Here is an 18,534-nt window from a genome sequence, read left to right as displayed (position 1 = left end):
TCACAGCTGACATGAAGTGCGGAGAGGGCAGCATAAATGCAATAGTGGGGGCTGGAGTGAGTATTAGATCCAGACTAATATTTCAATGCAGAACTGACTGCACTATTGGTGGTGAAAGACATTTTCAGTGGGTTCCTGGCACCTTAGAGAGTAGCAGAATTGTGTGATTTATTGCACAGACTTTGGGCAAGCCAATATTTTTAATTATAAAAGAAAATACTGGCTAATCTGTTAACAATTGTTTTGTATTTCAAGGGAAGGATGATTTTTAAATTATATTGTTAGGACCTGAAATACTTCACAGGAAATAGGGATGGAAGAAAAATTCATGGTCCTTAAAAGAAAAGGGATAATAATTTGAAAAAAAAAGGAAAGTTTTGAAAAAGAGTTTGAAAAGGGCAAGACAATCGATATAACTAGATCTTCTTAATGTCAACAAATGGTGACCTCACCAGGAATGCTCGCGTCCCCCGAATATTTTATTTTTAAAAGAGAGTTCTTTGAGAACTAATGCAATCATAATGAGCCAGAAGGCTCTGTGCCATAATGTTCTATGATGTTATCACTGAATGAATTTGGAGACAAACAGCAATCTACCCCATGCATATTTGGCAACATACACACTCTTAAACCAATGCCTCTATTCTCTAAGAGCAAGTTAAATATTTAATCACTGGAATCACTACAGAAAAATAAAACCAAGTAAGCTTTTATTGTGATGTATACAGCAATTCTGCATCGATTAATAATATTCTGTGGTTTGTATCTCATTGTATAATTGACAGGGCCCCATTGTAGAGCCATTGTGTACTGCTCAGTTCTACTCTTTCTACCACATCAAGATATTAAAAAAGGAGTCTCTTGCCCATTCAGGCAAAAGAAAGAAGGAAATTGCCTTTGTAAAGCACGAATCATGACCTTAGGATGTCCAAAAAACATTTTAGAGCCAATTCTGTACTTTTGTTGTTGTTGTAATGTAGGAAATGACACAATCTATTTATTTCAAACTAAAACAGGAATTGCAGGAGAAACTCAGCAGGCCTGGCAGGATCTGTGGAGAGAAAGCAGAGTCAACATTTCAGATCCAATGACCCTTCCTCAGAACTAGTAGTAGCTAAGAAGAGATGGTATATAAGCTGAAGACAGTGGGTAAGAGGGGCTGGTTAGGAGTGGTGTAAAGGGGTGAGAGGATAAGTGGAGGTGGAGACAGTTAGACAAAAAAAGGGATGCATAATGATAAGGAGAAAAGCTGTTAATAAGTACAATAATTAGATGAAAATGGGTTGACTGTAGTAACAGCAGCCCACTTGATGACAAAGGTAAACTTGATGACAAAGCCTGGGGTGTGGGGTGGGTAATGGAAACGGAAGAAGGTGTTCCAGGTTCTAAAATTATTGAGCTCAATGTCGAGTCCTGAACTGAAGGCTGCAGGATTCCAAGCAGAAAATGAGATGCTGTTACTCCAGAGCTTTGCTAGAGCAATGCAGCAAGCCCAAGACAGAAATATTGACCAGGGAGCACTGTGATGTGTTAAAGTGGCAGTCAGGGTCACTTTTGCACAATGAACATAAATGTTCTGTGAAGGGACCGCCCAGTTTGTGTTTTGTCACCCCAGTGTGGAGGAGGCCACATTGTGAGCAGCCAATACAGTAGACTAGATTGTGTGAAATGCAAGTAAACTGCTGCTTCATCTGGACAGTGTAGTTGGGACCTTGGACACTGAGGATGGAGGAATAAACGGGGAGGCGTTAAACCTTCTGAGATTGCAGGGGATGGTGCCATGAGGATGTAGGGAGATGTTGGGAGTGGAGGAGAAGTGGACCAGAGTGTCCAGAGGAAACAGTGCCTGTGCAACACTGGAAAGAGAGGGGAGCGGAATATTTATCTGGTGATGGCATCTCACTGAAGCTGGCAGAAAAGGTGGTTAGTGATCCTTTGGCTGTGGATGCTGCGGGGATGGGGAGGTGGAATGGAAGGGCCAAGGTGACCCTATCAGTGTGATATGAGGGAAGAAAAGGAGTGAGAGCAGAAAGAGAAGAGTTGGGACATGGCTGAGAGTCCTGTCAGCCACAGAGGCAGGGAATCCTCAGTTGCGGAGAAAAGGTAAACATTTCTGAACCCTCACCCCCTGCAGATGGTAGTATCATTAGAACAGATCTGATGGACTCAGAGAAACTGGGAGAGTGGAATGGACCTTTTTACAGGGAGCAAAGTGTGAGATGCATATCTAATCAATTTATTTAACTATGGAAATGTTGGCTCTTGCGCTACATTAAGCGGACTTCCATTTCTCCATTTCAATGATGTTGTGATTGGTGTGAACTTCGGGACAGTATTGTCCGGCCTAAATTCTCTCCACAAAAACAACAAAAGGACTTGCTTTTAAGACAACAAATCTTATTACCTCAGGGTGACCCAACATTCTTTGCAATCAATAAAGAAGATATTTGTTGGCAAATTTCTCAAGTGTGTTACAGAAAGAGAACTGTAATCTTGGAACACTCTAATTTCCATCACTGTCACAGAATTCTTACATTGTGGAAACAGGCCATTCAGCCCATTTGTCCACGCTGCTCCTCCAAAGAGCCTGTAAACTTGCATTTCCCATGGCTAATCCATCTAGCCTGCACATTCCTGGACACTATGGGCAATTTAACATGGCCAATCCACCCAATCTGCAAACCTTTGACCTGTGGGAGGAAACCGGATAACCCAGAGGAAACCCACGCAGACACAGGAAGAATGTGCAAACTCTGCATGATCACCCAAGGGTGAAATTGAACCCAGTTCCCTGGGGCTGTGAGGCAGCAGTGCTAACACTGTGCATTGACCTTCCCAAGGTCAATTAGGGATAGTGAAGAAATCCTGGACTAAACCAGTGACACCCACATCCTACAAATGATTAGAAACAATGGGAGGTCCAATTATTGTGTCCAATGGCATAAAGAGACAGGCTGAATTTATTTATCTGTTTGGGGCTAGTTAGTTACAAAAGGTCACTCTCCTCCTGCCACCATAAAAGGGAAGGTGAGAAAAATCACCTTGTGCTAAAATCAGAAAGAGGAGTGTTTAATCCCAGCACTGACAGCTTAATTACTTTTTTTTCATTTTTCTTTCATTGTCCTCATGAAGTGCACACGCACATTCACACACCCCACTCAGGAAGGGCACCTGTCTGAAATGTCGATTCTCCTACTCCTTGGATGCTGTCTGACCTGCTGTGCATTTCCAGCACCACTCTAATCTTGACTCTAATCTCCAGCATCTGCAGTCCTCACTTTCACCTTCGTCCTGTGTACAAAAGCTGTGCAGCACACGGACAGCTTTCTGCGCACATTTGCAGGGCAGGATTGAACTGTGATATGGATGAAAGACGTCATTGCACAGATAAATTATTTTCCATGGTATTACGGGAAAATATAACACCATTAATAAGAGCCTCCTTCCCAGAATTCACCTGGTGCACTGACCCGTCATGTTTCCCCTACCTACAAGTTGTGCGCCCATTCTACTCCTGCTGCCTTAGGCAATGCTGTATGGATGTTCTTGAAACCTACAATGCCACACCATGCCTTGCCATCCAGCCAGACACTGCAGGTGAAAACAGTCAACTGCGACTTTAACTTCTGTCAATCATTTTCCAACACAGACTTTCTCCAAAAGCTTTTAACTGCAGAAAGTAGTTTGATTCAGAAGAAAGTTCCTAATGAACTGATACCTGCAACTTTATACATGCTGCAACTGATCAGCAAAGGATCCATACGGAACATGAGAGAGATTTTTTCATGAAATATTTGTTTAGGGATTTGGAATGCACTGCTTAATAACTTGGTGTAAAAGTATTCAACACTAGCCTTCAAAAGAGAATGGTATAAATACTTGGAAAATAAAAAAAAACGAAAGAATAGAGGGAGAGAGTGGGAGACTGGGATTAACTGGATTGATCTGCAATAGAGCCAGCATAGATCAATGGACCTAAAGGCTTCCTTCTGTGCTTTACTATCCTATGAGTCTTAAAAGGGATGCCATGAATTTAACCAACATTTTACATTATGTGTGGAGTGAGGTAGTTCAATCAGAAGCCAAGGTATTAAATTTGAACAAAGGAAATTATAAAAGCAAATTGGTTGAGGTGGATTAAAAAGTACAGAGGTACATAGACACAGGGTTATTACATAGTTTACAGCAACTATATTTTCTTTCAAAATGCAAAACCTCCTAAAAATTATTCAAACCTGGCTAACTAAGTGAGTTAAGGATAGTACAAGGTTAAAATAAAAGACTAAGAACATTGTATGAAATAGTAATAAATGTGGATTGGGACAATTTTAGAATATGGCAAAGAAGGACCAAGACAATGATAAAGAAAGAGAGAGTAACAGTGTGAATGAACATTAAATGGCATGGTGACTCAGTGGTTAGCACTGCTGCCTCCCAGGGCCAGGGACCCCAGGTTTGATTCCTGCCTCGTGGAGTTTGCACATTCTCCCTGTGTCTGTGTGAGTTCCTCAGGTGCTCTGGTTTCTTCTCACAGACCAAAGATGTGCAGATAAGGTGAATTGGCCATGGCTAAATTTTCCATAGTGTTCAGAGATGTGTAGGTTAAGTGCATTAGTAAGGGGCAAATCTATAGTAATAGCGTTGGGGAATGGGTCTGGGTCGGTTACTCTTCGGAGGGTCGGTGTGGACCTGTTGGGCTGAGTAGCCTGTTTCCACACTGTAGGAAATCTATGATCTACAGGGGTGGGGAACCTATGGACTTAAGGCCACATGCAGCCTTCTTGGCCATTGTGTGTGGCCTTTTGAATGAATCCAAATTTTGCAGAACAAATCTTTTATTTTTTATTAATATGTTTTTTCGTCCTTTATTATTTTTATTTTAATCTTAAAATTAATGTATTTAAAATACCAGAAAGTAAAAGAAAATTCAACGAAATAATCCTCACAGACTGACCGCCACAATTTAAAAAATGTGAATTTTGAAGAATATATAATTGAAGTTTTTTGGATGCGGCCTTATTAGATTACAACGAACATAATGTGGCCTTCCAACATGAAAAAGTTCCCCACCTCTGATCTATGATAAGAATGGAACACAGGTGGGTTTCTACAGTTAAGTGAAAAGGAAATGTTTGGCCAAAATAAAAATGGGATCACCACAAATAAAGCCATGAGAATGTACAATGTGGAAGAAAAACAAAATGACAGAGGCTAAGTGGTAACATTGTATCTGTGTTCACTGAGGAAGGTGCAATGCAACTTCCAGAAACAGAATACCAAGGAACAAGGGAGAATGAGAAAGTGAAGGAAAAAGTCTATGTTGCAGAAATTAATGGGATTAAAGGTTTATAAATCCCCAAAACCTGATACTCTACATCTCCAGTTTTGAAAGAGATATCTTTGGACATAGTGAATAAGTTGGTCATCATCTTCCAAAATCCTATACTTTTCAGAATGGTTCCTGCAGATTAAAAGGTAGCCAGTGTCGTCTCACTCTTTTAAGAAGAGGAGAAAAAAATGGGGAACTCTGGACACCTGACATCTTGGGGGTTCCTTGGGGAGTCTAAAATCAGGGACACAATTTCACAGTAAGGAGGAGGCCACTTAGGAGCAGGATGAGGAGTTTCTTTTTCATAAAGAGTTATGAGGCTTTGAAATTCTCTACCCCAGAGGGCAATCAGTTTTGCTTGTAAGGATGTGCAGTTTGGGTGGATTGGCCGTGTTACAGGAATAGGATAAGGGGGGGTTGGTCTAGGTGGAATGCACTTCGGAAGGTTAGTGTGGACTCGATGGGCTGAATGGTCTGCTTCCACGCTGTAGGGATTCCATGATTCCATGAGTAACCGATTTCTAAGTACCAATGATATAATGATATTGTGAGAATAAGACATGGAAGTGGATAATCAGCCTTGATTATATTGAATAGTGAAGCAGACTCAATGGACTGAATGGCCTACTCCTGCTCTTATGTTCCTAACAATTATCCCTAAAAATCAATGAATAGCATACCACATTTTCCTGCCTTCTCTGAAAGGTGATTCGTTGCCAGATCATTATTTGGTCTGAACCACGAGTTAGATTTATTTAGAATGCAGACAATTACAGAGATGATGCCCAAATCTTTGGAAACTAATAAAATTAAAAAGAGCCTGTAAGGAGTTAAATAATATAAAGTCTGAAAAGATCAAAAAAGAATGGATGAAAACAAATTTCATTAATGTTCCGTGGTGAAAGCAGTGTGAGATATGGTTGTCTACCTGAGTGTTGAATTTCATATGCATCCTGAACTATATTTGAACATCTGATTAAGTCCTGATGTATTGACTGGAGACTTTTATCTTCCAGAAATTAATGTTGATATTAGCATCACTCGGAATGAGCTGCCAGAGGAAGTAGTGGAGGCTAGAACTAGAGGGCATAGGTTTAGGGTGAGAGGGGAAAGATACAAAAGAGACCCAAGGGGCAATTTTTTCATGCAGAGGGTGGTACGTGTATGGAATGAGTTGCCAGATGAAGTGGTGGAGGCTGGTACAATTGCAATATTTAAAAGGCATCTGGATGGGTATATGAATAGGAGGGTTTAGAGGGATATGGGCCAGGTGCTGGCAGGTGGGATTAAACTAGGTTGGCATGGGATATCTGGTTGGCATGGACGAGTTGGACCGAAGGGTCTGTTCCATGCTGTACATCTCTATGACTCAATGACTCTATATCCCCTGCTGCATCAGGTTTATAAATAGTAGCCCTGAAATTATACACAATTTCTAGCATTTTCACACTGGCTCTCTGCCTTCTTCCAATGGCACGAGATAGAAATCCCAAAAGAAATTTCAAGTTCAATTAATTTACTTACACTGCCTAAACTGCATGCATCCAATTCTGACCACTTGCACATCCTCCATTTCAATTTCTCTACCGAGGGCTGCTGAGCCATCAGATGCCTTGTCACTGAGTTTTGGAGTTCTCTCCCCTAAACCATCTGACTCTCTCTTCTCTAAGTTGTTCCTTAAAACTAGACAATAGGCTCCAGGCCTAGTAATCCTTCATGTCGTTCTGTGTCAAATCATGTTCAATCCCCCTGTGAAGTGCCATACTACTACTTTGAAGATGCAGTTTATTGTTGGGACTGGTGGAACTGTATGGACTAAGAAGTTGAGCCATTGGAAGCATGAATGGATCAGCAATTTCACATATTGGCCAAAACAGAATCATAGAATTCCCTGCAATGTGGAAGCAGATCATTCAGCCCATCGGGTTCACACTGACCCTCCGAAAAGCATCCCACCCATACCCAATCCCTTACCCTAACTCTGCTTTTCCCATGGCTAATCTACTTAGCCTGCACATCCTGGACTCTATGGGGAATTTAGCATGGCCAATCCACTTAACCTGCACAACTTTGGAATCCAGAAGCCCAGGCAGAAACCCACACAGACACGGGGAGAATGTGCAAACTCCACACAGACAGTCGCCTGAGAATGGAACTGAACCTGAGTCCCCCTGGCGCTGTGAGGCAGCAGTGCTAACCACTGAGCCACCGTGCCATCCAACATGGAGACAAAAGAGACAAAGAATCTCAGTGGACTATGAATATTGGAAGAATAGGGGTGAGGGGAATGATGGCTGGTGGGCAGACAAATGGGCGGGCAAGTGGGATGAGCGATGAACAGGACATTTGCCTGTTGTCAACTTACACCTTAAAGCCACTCTTCGAGCACCAGGATCACTTAAGCAATGCTGGTGTACTTGATCCATCCTTTGTTCTATCTTGGAGCCATGCAGATCAAGCAGAGACTCCAGTCTGAGATTTCTTTAAGGAGTTAGATTTCTAAAGCCAAATTTTAAATCCAACCTAAAGTCAGTCAAGATAAATAAATTGTAGTTGACACAAGGAGAAAATAGTGCCTTCATCAGAGCTATTTCTAAAGCAATGTCATATGCAATATGCACTGCTGAGCTCTGTATGTTTAGACACAAGCTCTTTATACTGAGGCAACCTGCCCAGTTTCCATAACTCCATGAGGTTAATGATTAATTTTAATTTAGTGAAGCTAACATTCAGCCTCCTCAAGTTAGATATCAATCTAGTTGTCAAACAGCTCCAACTAGGGCTTTTGTGTTTACGTTGGATTCTCTGAAGCTTGGAAGACACTCTGTATTGAAATAAACTCCCTACTGAGTAAGCTATTGAGTCCAGTAATGTTGAGAAAGTGTTGTAGGGGCAGCTAAAACTGTTTATACTATATACAAGCATGAACAAGTCCACAAAAGGTACCAACAAAAATATTACCAAGTTGACCTTTCAAGAGGCCTGTGTAAAAGTCTAAAGACCTAATACAAACTGATCTGAATAAACTGTCAACGTTGGGCCTATACAAACCTGAATTACGTGCTCTAAAGAACAATTTCCTCTTTTCCCAGGATTCCATGGGCAATCTATGACTATTCAATGCACACCAGAGCTACAACAGCTTTTATCGTAAATTTATTCTGATCAACCTGGTTTATTACACATCTCTACAGCAGGTAGGGTTTGAAAACTGACCTTCTGACCCAGATGAAGAGACACGACCACCGCAACACCAGGGCGGTCTATAGCTCCTGTTGCATGCGTTTCCAGGTGTAAACATGACTGTGCCTCCCACAATGTGATTAGATTTATATTGCTCTGATAACACAGGGCACATCTAGTACATAATGTTCAGTCTGATAAGAAGACTCATTTCCGCCACTGTTACCACATGACAGGTCTTGCTCAAGGCATACAATATTTTTCTGCTTACCCAATCAAGGGATTTAATTTTTTTTATCCGTTCATGGAATAAATATTCCACTAGCTAAGTCAGCATTCATTGCCCATCCCTAATTACCCTGGAGAAGGTGATGGTCAGCTGTCTTCTTGAACCACTGGAGTCCATGTGGAGTAGCTAGACCCATTGTGTTGTTAGGGAGGGAGTTTCAAATATTTTGGCTTAGAGATAGGGAAGGAACGATGACACATTTTCAACTCAGAATGGTGAGTGGCTTGGAGGAGAACCTGCAGCTGGTGGTCTCAAGTATCTGCTGACCTAGGCAATAGTGATTATGGGTTTGGGAGGTGCTGTCTAATGACTCGGCTTACAATCTCCAGTGCTTTCTGTCCTGAACCATTGATAGGGCCTAGGGGCATCTCATTCCTGATGAAGGGCTTTTGCCCGAAACGTCAATTTTCCTGCTTCTCGGATGCTGCCTGACCTGCTGTGCTTTTCCAGAACCACTCTAATCTAGACTCTGGAGGCATCCCCTGTTTGGGCCTTGCATTAATGGGGATAGTGAGGAAATGAGTCACAGAGAAAGGTGCTATAAATGCAAGTTCTTCCTGTCTTTTTTCTGATTTCACCAATGTGCACATGCACCAAGTGCATAAAACTTTAGCTCCAAAGAAGCCTTACTCAAATCGAAATGTTAACTCGGTTTCTCTCTTCACACATGCTGCCAGACCTGCTGGGTTTCTCCAGTGCTTTCTGTTTTCATTTCAGGTTTCCAGCATTTGGTGTTCTTTGCTTTTGTTACATTTTTCTTGCTCACACAATTGTTCCTTCACATGACAATCATGTATTTTAACCAAACAGCTCCCTCAATCCATCTGAAGGGGTATAACTCAGTGGTGGGGCATTTAACTGCCGGATTAAGAGGTTCCTGATACAAATTGTTTTGTAGCGGTGGAATAAATATTTCAGAACACTATAAAGACCTCCTCTTCCTCTTTGAATAGCTCCGTGAGATCTTTGATACCCACCTGAGAGTATGGATAGGCCCATGGATTTTTTACAGCACTCCTTCAGTATCATACCAAATAGTCAATTAGTCAGACCATATATTCAAATCTTTGAAATGGTACATATCTCCATGACTCCAAGCTCAAAGGCGGAGCACAGCTGGTTTCTAATACCCTGTAGTCAAACTATCTGAATCCCCTACCTATATCATTGGAGCTGAGGTGGAGATGGTCGAGAGCATCAAGTTCCTGGGAGTGATAATCACCAACAACATGTCCTGGACCACCCACATTAATAAGACAGTCAAGAAGGCTCAACAACACCTCTTCTTCTTCAGGAGGCAAGAAAATTCAGAATGTCCATAATGACTGTCACCAACTTTTACAAATGCACCATAAAAAGAATTCTATCTTGATGGATTCTATCACGGCTTGCTGCTTAACCTGCTGTACTTTTTACAGCTCCACTCTTTATCCACTCTGACTCTCCAGCATCTGCAGTTCTCACTATCTCCAAATCACAGCAACTGCTCTGTCCAGGACTATAAGAAACTAATGTGGGCGGCACGGTGGCACAGTGGTTAGCACTGCTGCCTCACTGCGCCGGAGACCCGGGTTCAATTCCCGCCTTAGGCGACTGACTGTGTGGAGTTTGCACGTTCTCCCCGTGTCTGCGTGGGTTTCCTCTGGGTGCTCCGGTTTCCTCCCACAGTCCAAAGATGTGCAGGTCAGGTGAATTGGCCATGCTAAATTGCCCGTAGTGTTAGGTAAGGGGTAGATGTAGATGTAGGGGTATGGGTGGGTTACGCTTCGGCGGGGCGGTGTGGACTTGTTGGGCCGAAGGGCCTGTTTCCACACTGTAAGTAATCTAATCTAATCTAATCTACAGAGAACACAGCCCAGTCCATCATGCAAGCTAACCTTCCATCCATTGACTCCACCTATAATCCTCGCTGCCTTGGAAGGGCAACTAACATAAACAAAAACCTAACGCACCCCTGTTATAAACTCTTTCAATCTCTTCTATCAGGCAGAAGATACAGAAGTATAAACACACGTGCCAACAGTTTCTTTCCTGCTGTTATTAGACTTATGAATGGGCCTCTCAAGTTTAAATCTAATGTTGAGCTTGCTGGTTGTGCACCTTCTTTGCAGCTGTAACTTTGTGTTCCATGCTCTGTTCCATCTCCCTATGATCTTTGTATGGTATGGTCTGCCATGGATGCAAAACAAAGCCTTTCACTGTACCTAGATACATGCGACAATAATGCATCAAATCAAAATCAACATGTGAAACACAGATATGTTAGCTCTCAATACACTTGGAATGGGTCCCTGGATGAGATATCCTGAAATGCAACCTTTACTCCAGCATCAAGGCATCAAGAAGAGGAAGAAAAGCCAGCAAGAAAATAATTAATAAATTAAAATTGGCCTTCTGTATAATTTCAAGGAGAGTGGGATAGATGGGGGAACAAGGCTTGATAAACTTATTTAGAGTTGAAGGTAAGATATTCCTCCTGGTTGGGGAACCTAAAATCAGGGGACACACAAAAGAGGATGTCACTTAGGTCCAAGATGAGGAGAAACTATTTTATTCAAAGGGTTGTGAACCTTTGGAATTGTCTGCAACAGGGGGCAGTGCAAAGTCAGTCTTTGAAAATGTTTAGGAGATTGAAAGATTTCTGATGACTGGGATTATGCAGTTGGGGCAAATAAAGGGCACTGATGAATTCCATCAGCCATGGTCACATTGAATTAGAAAAGGGTTACATCCAAAACGTTGACATCTGCACCTCCTCGTGCTGCCTGGCTTGCTGTGTTCTTCCAGCCTCCTGCCTGTCTACCATGGTCACATTGAATGGCAGAGAAGGCTCGATGGGCTGAATGGTCTCTCCGTGAAATCACAAGATCCAGCCTAGTTTCCTCTTTTCTATTTTTAATATATTCAAAGTAGCTCTCAGTCAGACTCTTGAGTGAGGGAGAGTGAGAGGACTGTTAACATTTTGCTGTTGAAATCTCTAAGCCTGTCAGAAACACTGTAAAATCTGCCTGTGATCAACCAAGAGTTAACAGAGTTTCAGCCTTTCCGCATGACAGTGTACGTCACTTATCATTTCTGCCAGGTAGGTGACCTATGTACTTAATGCATTACTTGGGTCTAATTATTGGCCAGCTCCAAAACACTTCAATTAGAATTATTTTCTTTCTATGTTCAACTGTAATTGTAGTGCTGCTGTGCTTCAGCACAGGTGGCAACATTTCAAAAACAGAATTGCTGAGGCTTCTGCTTTGTTATTGATACGGAAAAGGCCACAATCAGTGAGGCTGTTTCTCTTCTGACAACATCCAGCTTAGTAACAGAGCCATGGTGGAGGTATGAACCATTATTCTGAGAATGTGAAGTTTGTGGTTACCAATAATGCAGAGGAGTGGATGACATAAAGAAGGAAACACCTGCATTTATACATTCACAACTTCAAGATGTCACTATGTGGTCTGCAGTCAATGAGGTACTTCTGAAATGCAGTCAATGTTGAAACGTACAAAGATAGAAAGAAAAGAACTTATATTTATATAGCATCTTATGAGCAAACATATGAAGTTGATCATTCAGTCCCCTGAGACTACATCTAAGTACTGTGTATAATATTAGAACATAGAACATAGAACATTACAGCGCAGTACAGGCCCTTCGGCCCTCAATGTTGCGCCGCCCTGTCATACTAATCTGAAGCCCATCCCACCTACACTATAACCATCTGATTATCTTGTATGTCTCTATTAAGTCACCTCTCAACCTTCTTCTCTCTAATGAGAACAGCCTCAAGACCCTCAGCCTTTCCTCGTAAGACATTCCTTCCATACTACGCAACATCCTAGTAAATCTCCTCTGCACGCTTTCCAAAGCTTCCACATCCTTCTTATAATGCGGTGACCAGAACTGTACACAATACTCCAAGTGTGGCTGTACCAGAGCTTTGTACAGCTGCAGCATAACCTCGTGGTTGCAGAACTCAATTCCTCTATTAATAAAGGCCAAAACACTGTATACCTTCTTAACAACCCTGTCAATCTGGGTGGCAACTTTCAGGGATCTGTGTGCATGGACACCGAGATCTCTCTGCTCGTCTGCACTTCCAAGAATCTTACTGTTAGCCCAGTACTTCGCATGAGTTTTCACATTTTGTCCTAACATAAGCTGCCTTCTTCTTCTTGACCAGGGATTCCACTTTCTTAGTGAACTATGGCTCAAGTGTTCTGTATCTTCCTCCTTGCCTGACAGGTACATACTTATCTCGGACACACAGGAGCTTTTCCTTGAATAAGCTCCACATTTTTAACATGCTCATCCCCTGCAGTTTCCTTCCCCATTCTACACTTCCTAAATCTTTCCTAATTGCATCGTAATTTCCCTTCCCCCAGCTGTAACTCTTGATCGGTGAAGTACACCTATCCCTTTCCATCACTAAGTAAACCTAACAGAATTGGTCTCTTTACTTAAAGAAAGGTGGAAATACTTTGGAAACAGTTTGTAGAAGGCTTACCAAGCTAATATAAAAGCTAAGTACTGTAGATGCCAAACGTCTGAATGCAGCTGATTTAGCCTGACGTTCGGAATCAGAAGAAGAGTCATACCATACCTGAAATGTTAACTCTGTTTCCTTCTCCACAGTAGCTGCCAGACCTGCTGGGTTTCTCCAACACTTGCTGTTTTTATTACCAGACTAATACCTGGAAAGGGCAGATGATCTCATGAAGAAAGGTTGGACAGTCTAGGCTTGTACCAGCCGACATTTGGAAGAGTAATAGGTAACTGAATTGAAACATTATGAGCTGCCAGAGGAAGTGGTGGAGGCCAGTACAATTGCAACATTTAAAAGGCATCTGGATGGGTAAAGGAATAGGAAGGGTTTGGAGGGATATGGGTCCGGTGCTGGCAGGTGGGACTAGATTGGGTTGGCATGGACAAGTTGGAACGAAGAGTCTGTTTCCGTGCTGTACATCTCTATGACTCTATGACTGTATATAAGATCCTGTGGGGACTTGACAGGGTGGATGTGGAAAGGATGTCTCCTCTTGTGGGTCAATCTAGAACTAGGGTTTTCCTTTTCAAAACAAGGCACAACACCATGTTATAATCCTACAGGTTTGCTTGGAAGCACTAGCTTTCAGAGCGCTGTGGAGCAGGACCATTAGACACAGAATTCTGTGTTGTGTGATTTTTAACTTTGTCCACCCCAGTCCAACACTGGCTCCTCCACATCATTGTCCATTTAAGACAGAGGTAAGGAGGATGTATTCCACAGAGCATTGTCAATCTTTGGAATTCCCCACCTCTTAAAAACAGTGGAGCCAGAGTCTTTGAATATTTTTAAGGCAGAGGTAGATAAATTCTTGACAAGAAGGAGGACGAAAGCTTATTGAGGGTAGATAGGATGTAGAGTGATCAGATCATCCATGATCTTATTGATTGGCTGAGCAGGTTCAAGGGGTTTAGTAGCCTTATATCTGTTACTAACAACAAATTCTGGAGATCACAGAGGATCAGGCAGCATCCATGGGGAGACTTTCTGATGAATTTGGAATGTTAGCTTGCTCTTTCTCCATGGATGCTGCCTGACCTGCTGTGATCTCCAACATTTTTTGCTTTCAGAATAGGTTCCAGCATCTGCAATAATTTGCTCCTACTCTTGCTTCTAACTTGAATATCAGCTAGAGGCAAAAGTACTGCAGATGCTGGAATTCAAGGTAGACAAGCAGGAGGCTGGAAGAAGACAGTGAGCCAGGCAGCATCAGGACGTGGAGAAGTCAATGTCTCGGGTGTAACCCTTCTTGAAGAAGGAGTTCTGAAGAAGGGTTACACCCGAAACATTGACTTCTCCATCTCCTGATGCCGCCTGGCCCGTTGTGTTCTTCCAGCCCCGCACTTGCCTATCCAACTTGAATATTATCATGTATGTCTGCGTGGTGAGATTGCCCTGCATTTGAAGGGTTAATCTGGTTGTGGCCTCAGCTTCATGTTCCAGTCTACCAACCACCATCCCCCTCCATCCCCACCCCGTACCCTTTGACTCCCTTGTCAATCAAGAATTGATCAAATGCAACCTTAAGCATGTTCAATGACCTGTCCTCCACCATTCCTCAGGGAAGAGAGCTCCATAAGTTAATGATCCCTGAAAAAATAAACAAGTTCTCCTCATCTCTGTCTTAAATGAGACCAGCTCTCATTTTTACACTGTGTCCTGTAGTTCTAGTCTCTCCCAGAAACATCCACCCTGTCAATCTCCCACAGAATCTGCATGAGCATGATCTGCCTGTGAAGGTGGTGGAAGCAGATTCAATATCAATGTTCAAAATTGGATTTCATATATATTTGCAGTGATTTGAAGAGAGAGTGAAAGTGTATCAGATCAACCATGATCTCATTGAGCAAACCCAAAGGGTTGGATGGCCTACTTCAGGTCCTACATCTTACAATTTCATGATCCTATAGTCCAGGAATGGACTGATTGGAGAGTTTTTTTTCGAAATGCTGGCAAATGCACACTTGGGCTGAACAATTTCTTTCACAGCAACATGTTTCTATCGTTCTATCATGAAGCACTATACAGCTACAAAAGGTCATTCACAATGTGGTCATTTTTTTTATCAAGCTGCTTGACGGTACAGATGCTGGGAGGGTGTTTCTCTGGGGCACAGCTTTCCAAAGGCAGCAATGGTCATAGTGTGTCTTCAGTTTTGTTACGATTGATTTGCTCCTGCTCTCACAGCAATCCATTCTCCCAATCCTCACAGATCTCCACCCAGCATCCTCAGATGTCTCCAACCTCAATGCTCCCATTCTCGGCCAATTTTCCCAGCTCCCACTGGGTGTTCATGACAATTTTCATGTCTTGAAATGTGTGGGTTTCTTCCAGGTGCTCTGGTTTCCTCCCACAGTCCAAGGATGTGAAGGTTAGGTCGATTGGCCATGCTACATTGTCCATAGTGTTCAGGGACGTGCAGACTAGGTGGGTTAGCCATGGTAAATGTGGGGTTATGAGGATGGGGGTGGGAGTGTCGGTCAATGTGCGATGCTTTTCAGAGGGTCAGTGCATACCTGATGGGCTAAATGGCCTGTTTCTACACTGTAGGGATTCTATAATTCTAAGCACCGGTCTTGCAGACAATGTTTCAGGATAAGGGACAGCCATTTAGGACTGAGGTGAACACAAATTTCTTCAGTCTGACTGGAGGGAAGTTTTAGAATTCTCTACTCTAGTGTGGATGATCAGTCATTGAGTACATCAGGATTATGGTCAGTGAGCGAGTAGTTAGCTTATGGAATGCACTGCCTGGAAATGTTGTAGAGGCATGTTCAATTGAGGCATGCAAGTGGGCATTGGATTTTCTTATGGATGCTAATGATGTGTATGATGTGGGGGAAAGGCAGGGGATTAGCACTAGATAATAGATAGAGCAGGTGCAGGCACGCTGAGCTGAATGGCCTCCTTCTGTACCATAATAATTCTGAATTCTTGGCCACCAAAGGGGTATGGGAAAAATGTGAGGTGTTGTGACTGAGGTGCAAAATCAGCAATGATCTTGAAGGACTGTATGGCCTCAAAGGACTGTGTGGCCTACTGCAGCTCCTACATACGTTAAAGAAAGGAATTGTGCAGTGTAAGGGCTCTTGTACTGCAGTGGCAGTGCCCCTCCCACTGGCTTTAGAGACCCAGGCCCACTTACAGCAGAGATGCTTAATTTGGAAAAAATAAAATACACATCCAGAGGCAGTGAACAAGTTCCATTTTTGAGTTAATTCGTCCATAAGCCAGAGCATAATACAGGACAATGTAAAATAGCCTTATAGAATCAGAGTCATACAGCACAGAAGCAGAACCTTCGGTCCAACCAGTCCATGCCAAACATAATCCCAAACTAAAGTAGTCCTACCTGCCTGCTCTTGGCCCATACCCTTCCAAATCTTTCCTGTTTATGAACTTATCTAAGTGTCTTTTAAACATTTTAATTGTATCCACATTCACTACTTCCTATGGATTTTCATTCCACTCAGGATTTTGTAAGTAGCTACAAGAAAAAGAAAAAAAATGTTTAGGGTGGGACTGCAGCCTCACAGTGCCAGGGAGGGGTTCAATTCCAGCCTCGAGCGACTGTCTGTGTGGAGTTTGCACATTCTCCCTGTGTCTGTGTGGGTTTCCTCCCACAATCCAAAGATGTGCAGGTTAGGATGAATTGGTCATGCTAAGTTGTTCAGGGGTGTGTGGGTGAGGTGCGTTCGTCAGGGGAAAACGTCGGGTAATGGGTCAGGGTGGGATACTCTTCAGAGGGTCGGTGTGGAGAGAAGGGCCTGTTTCCACAATGTAGGAATTCTAATTCTAAAATTCACATGCGAACCATTCTCTGTGTTAAAAAAAATTGCCCTCATGTCTTTTAAATCTCTCTCCTCTCACCTTAAGAAAGACCCCCTAGTCTTGAAATCACCCATCGTAAGGAAAAGACAACTCCCATTAACTCTATCTATACCCCCATTATTTTATAAACTTCTATAAGGTCGCCTTACAATCTCCAATGCTCCAGTATGCCAGATTTTTAAAATTTACACCCCTGTGTGTAATCGGAATCGTCGGACATTTTTAAATCGGCGTCTGCCTATACTGCAAAGAATGACCCTGGATCATGACTAAGAGTGGGCTAATTCCTGACAGGACATGTCACGCATAGAAAAGCAACTAACTCAACATATACTGGCAATTATTTCCCAAACCAACTGCCTTAGTAGTACACTAGGCACGGCGCCATTTTCCATCGAGTAAACCTATAAAAGTGTTTAAGATACAATATAAAAGAAATCGGGTTTAGATTGATACTCATCAAGAAAACAAACATCTCTTTTTACCTGGTCAGTCCAGTCCAGAGTTGTATGATTTTAAAATCTATGGCATTCACTCAATAACAAGAGTCAAATTTCCAGCTTCCCCTCGCTGCTGTGATTCTCAGAAGCCGCCTGCACTGACTGGAACCTCGGGAAGATCTGCTGCAGTCCCACACAATGTTAGAGATAGCCAAGGTCCACCTATGATATCCCAACACCTGATTTACAGGTATTTTCACATAGCCTTGCCCTTTTCCAGGAGTCTCTGCCACTCCCGGGCCTGGCAGATATGAAGCACAGGTAAATAATTAACTGAGAACTGCTCATCAGGAGCCAATCTGAGTGTTTTCTTGTTTATGGGGATATTTCAGAACAAAGACCACATACTTATGTAAGTCAACTATTGCCAATGAACCTGTAGCTTGGCAGGTGTGAGGGGTCATGGTGTGATGTATCTGAGCACATCATTGCAAAGGGAGCCAGTCATTCCCACATGGGAAAGTATCCCTGTGATTCAGAATTTTACAATGCAGAGGGTGAGTTTAAAGTTCCCAGTGTTGTACGCTTTTTTTCTGGGGATTTCACCGTTGTAGAAGCAGACTGGCAAGTGTAGAGCGTTTAGTGAGAGACTGGAACCCGGGAAGAAGAAAGTGGAGATTGCTCCCTGGTTTCTACGAACAATGATGTTCAGGGTTACTCTTGGACAAGCCCCACACCTCATCCTAGTTAACCCCCCATAAAATGAAGCATGCAATGAGTGGCCAGCCCCATCTCCCACAGCCAGAGGAGAAACCACCTGAACCTCATTTATGTAAACACCCCACCTACTGGAGGCCATTCATTCCATTTTGAAGTGGCTCATTTAGAATCCCTACCGTGTGGGGGTTCATCAAATCCA

The 18,534-nt window shown here is 42.7% G+C and overlaps 1 protein-coding gene across 2 annotated transcripts in view; it reads right to left on the bottom strand.

The window, feature by feature from the left end:
• The window catches only part of eps8l3b (EPS8 signaling adaptor L3b), a 75,666-nt gene extending 57,825 nt beyond the window's left edge, over positions 1-17,841 (bottom strand). The window contains exon 1 of one of the 2 annotated variants that reach the window (XM_072563819.1): positions 17,661-17,841. The gene's annotated coding sequence lies outside the window, so the exon portion shown is untranslated. Of the gene's footprint in view, positions 1-8,545; positions 8,640-17,660 lie in introns of those variants that run through there. The other variant, XM_072563820.1, reaches the window with a different exon arrangement.
• Positions 17,842-18,534: the final 693 nt, after the last annotated feature.

This window comes from Chiloscyllium punctatum, chromosome 45 (assembly GCF_047496795.1).
Source record: "Chiloscyllium punctatum isolate Juve2018m chromosome 45, sChiPun1.3, whole genome shotgun sequence".
Lineage (NCBI taxonomy): Eukaryota > Metazoa > Chordata > Chondrichthyes > Orectolobiformes > Hemiscylliidae > Chiloscyllium > Chiloscyllium punctatum.
The sequence above is the reverse complement of the archived record's forward strand: the minus strand, read 5'-3'. Positions and strand labels throughout refer to the sequence as shown.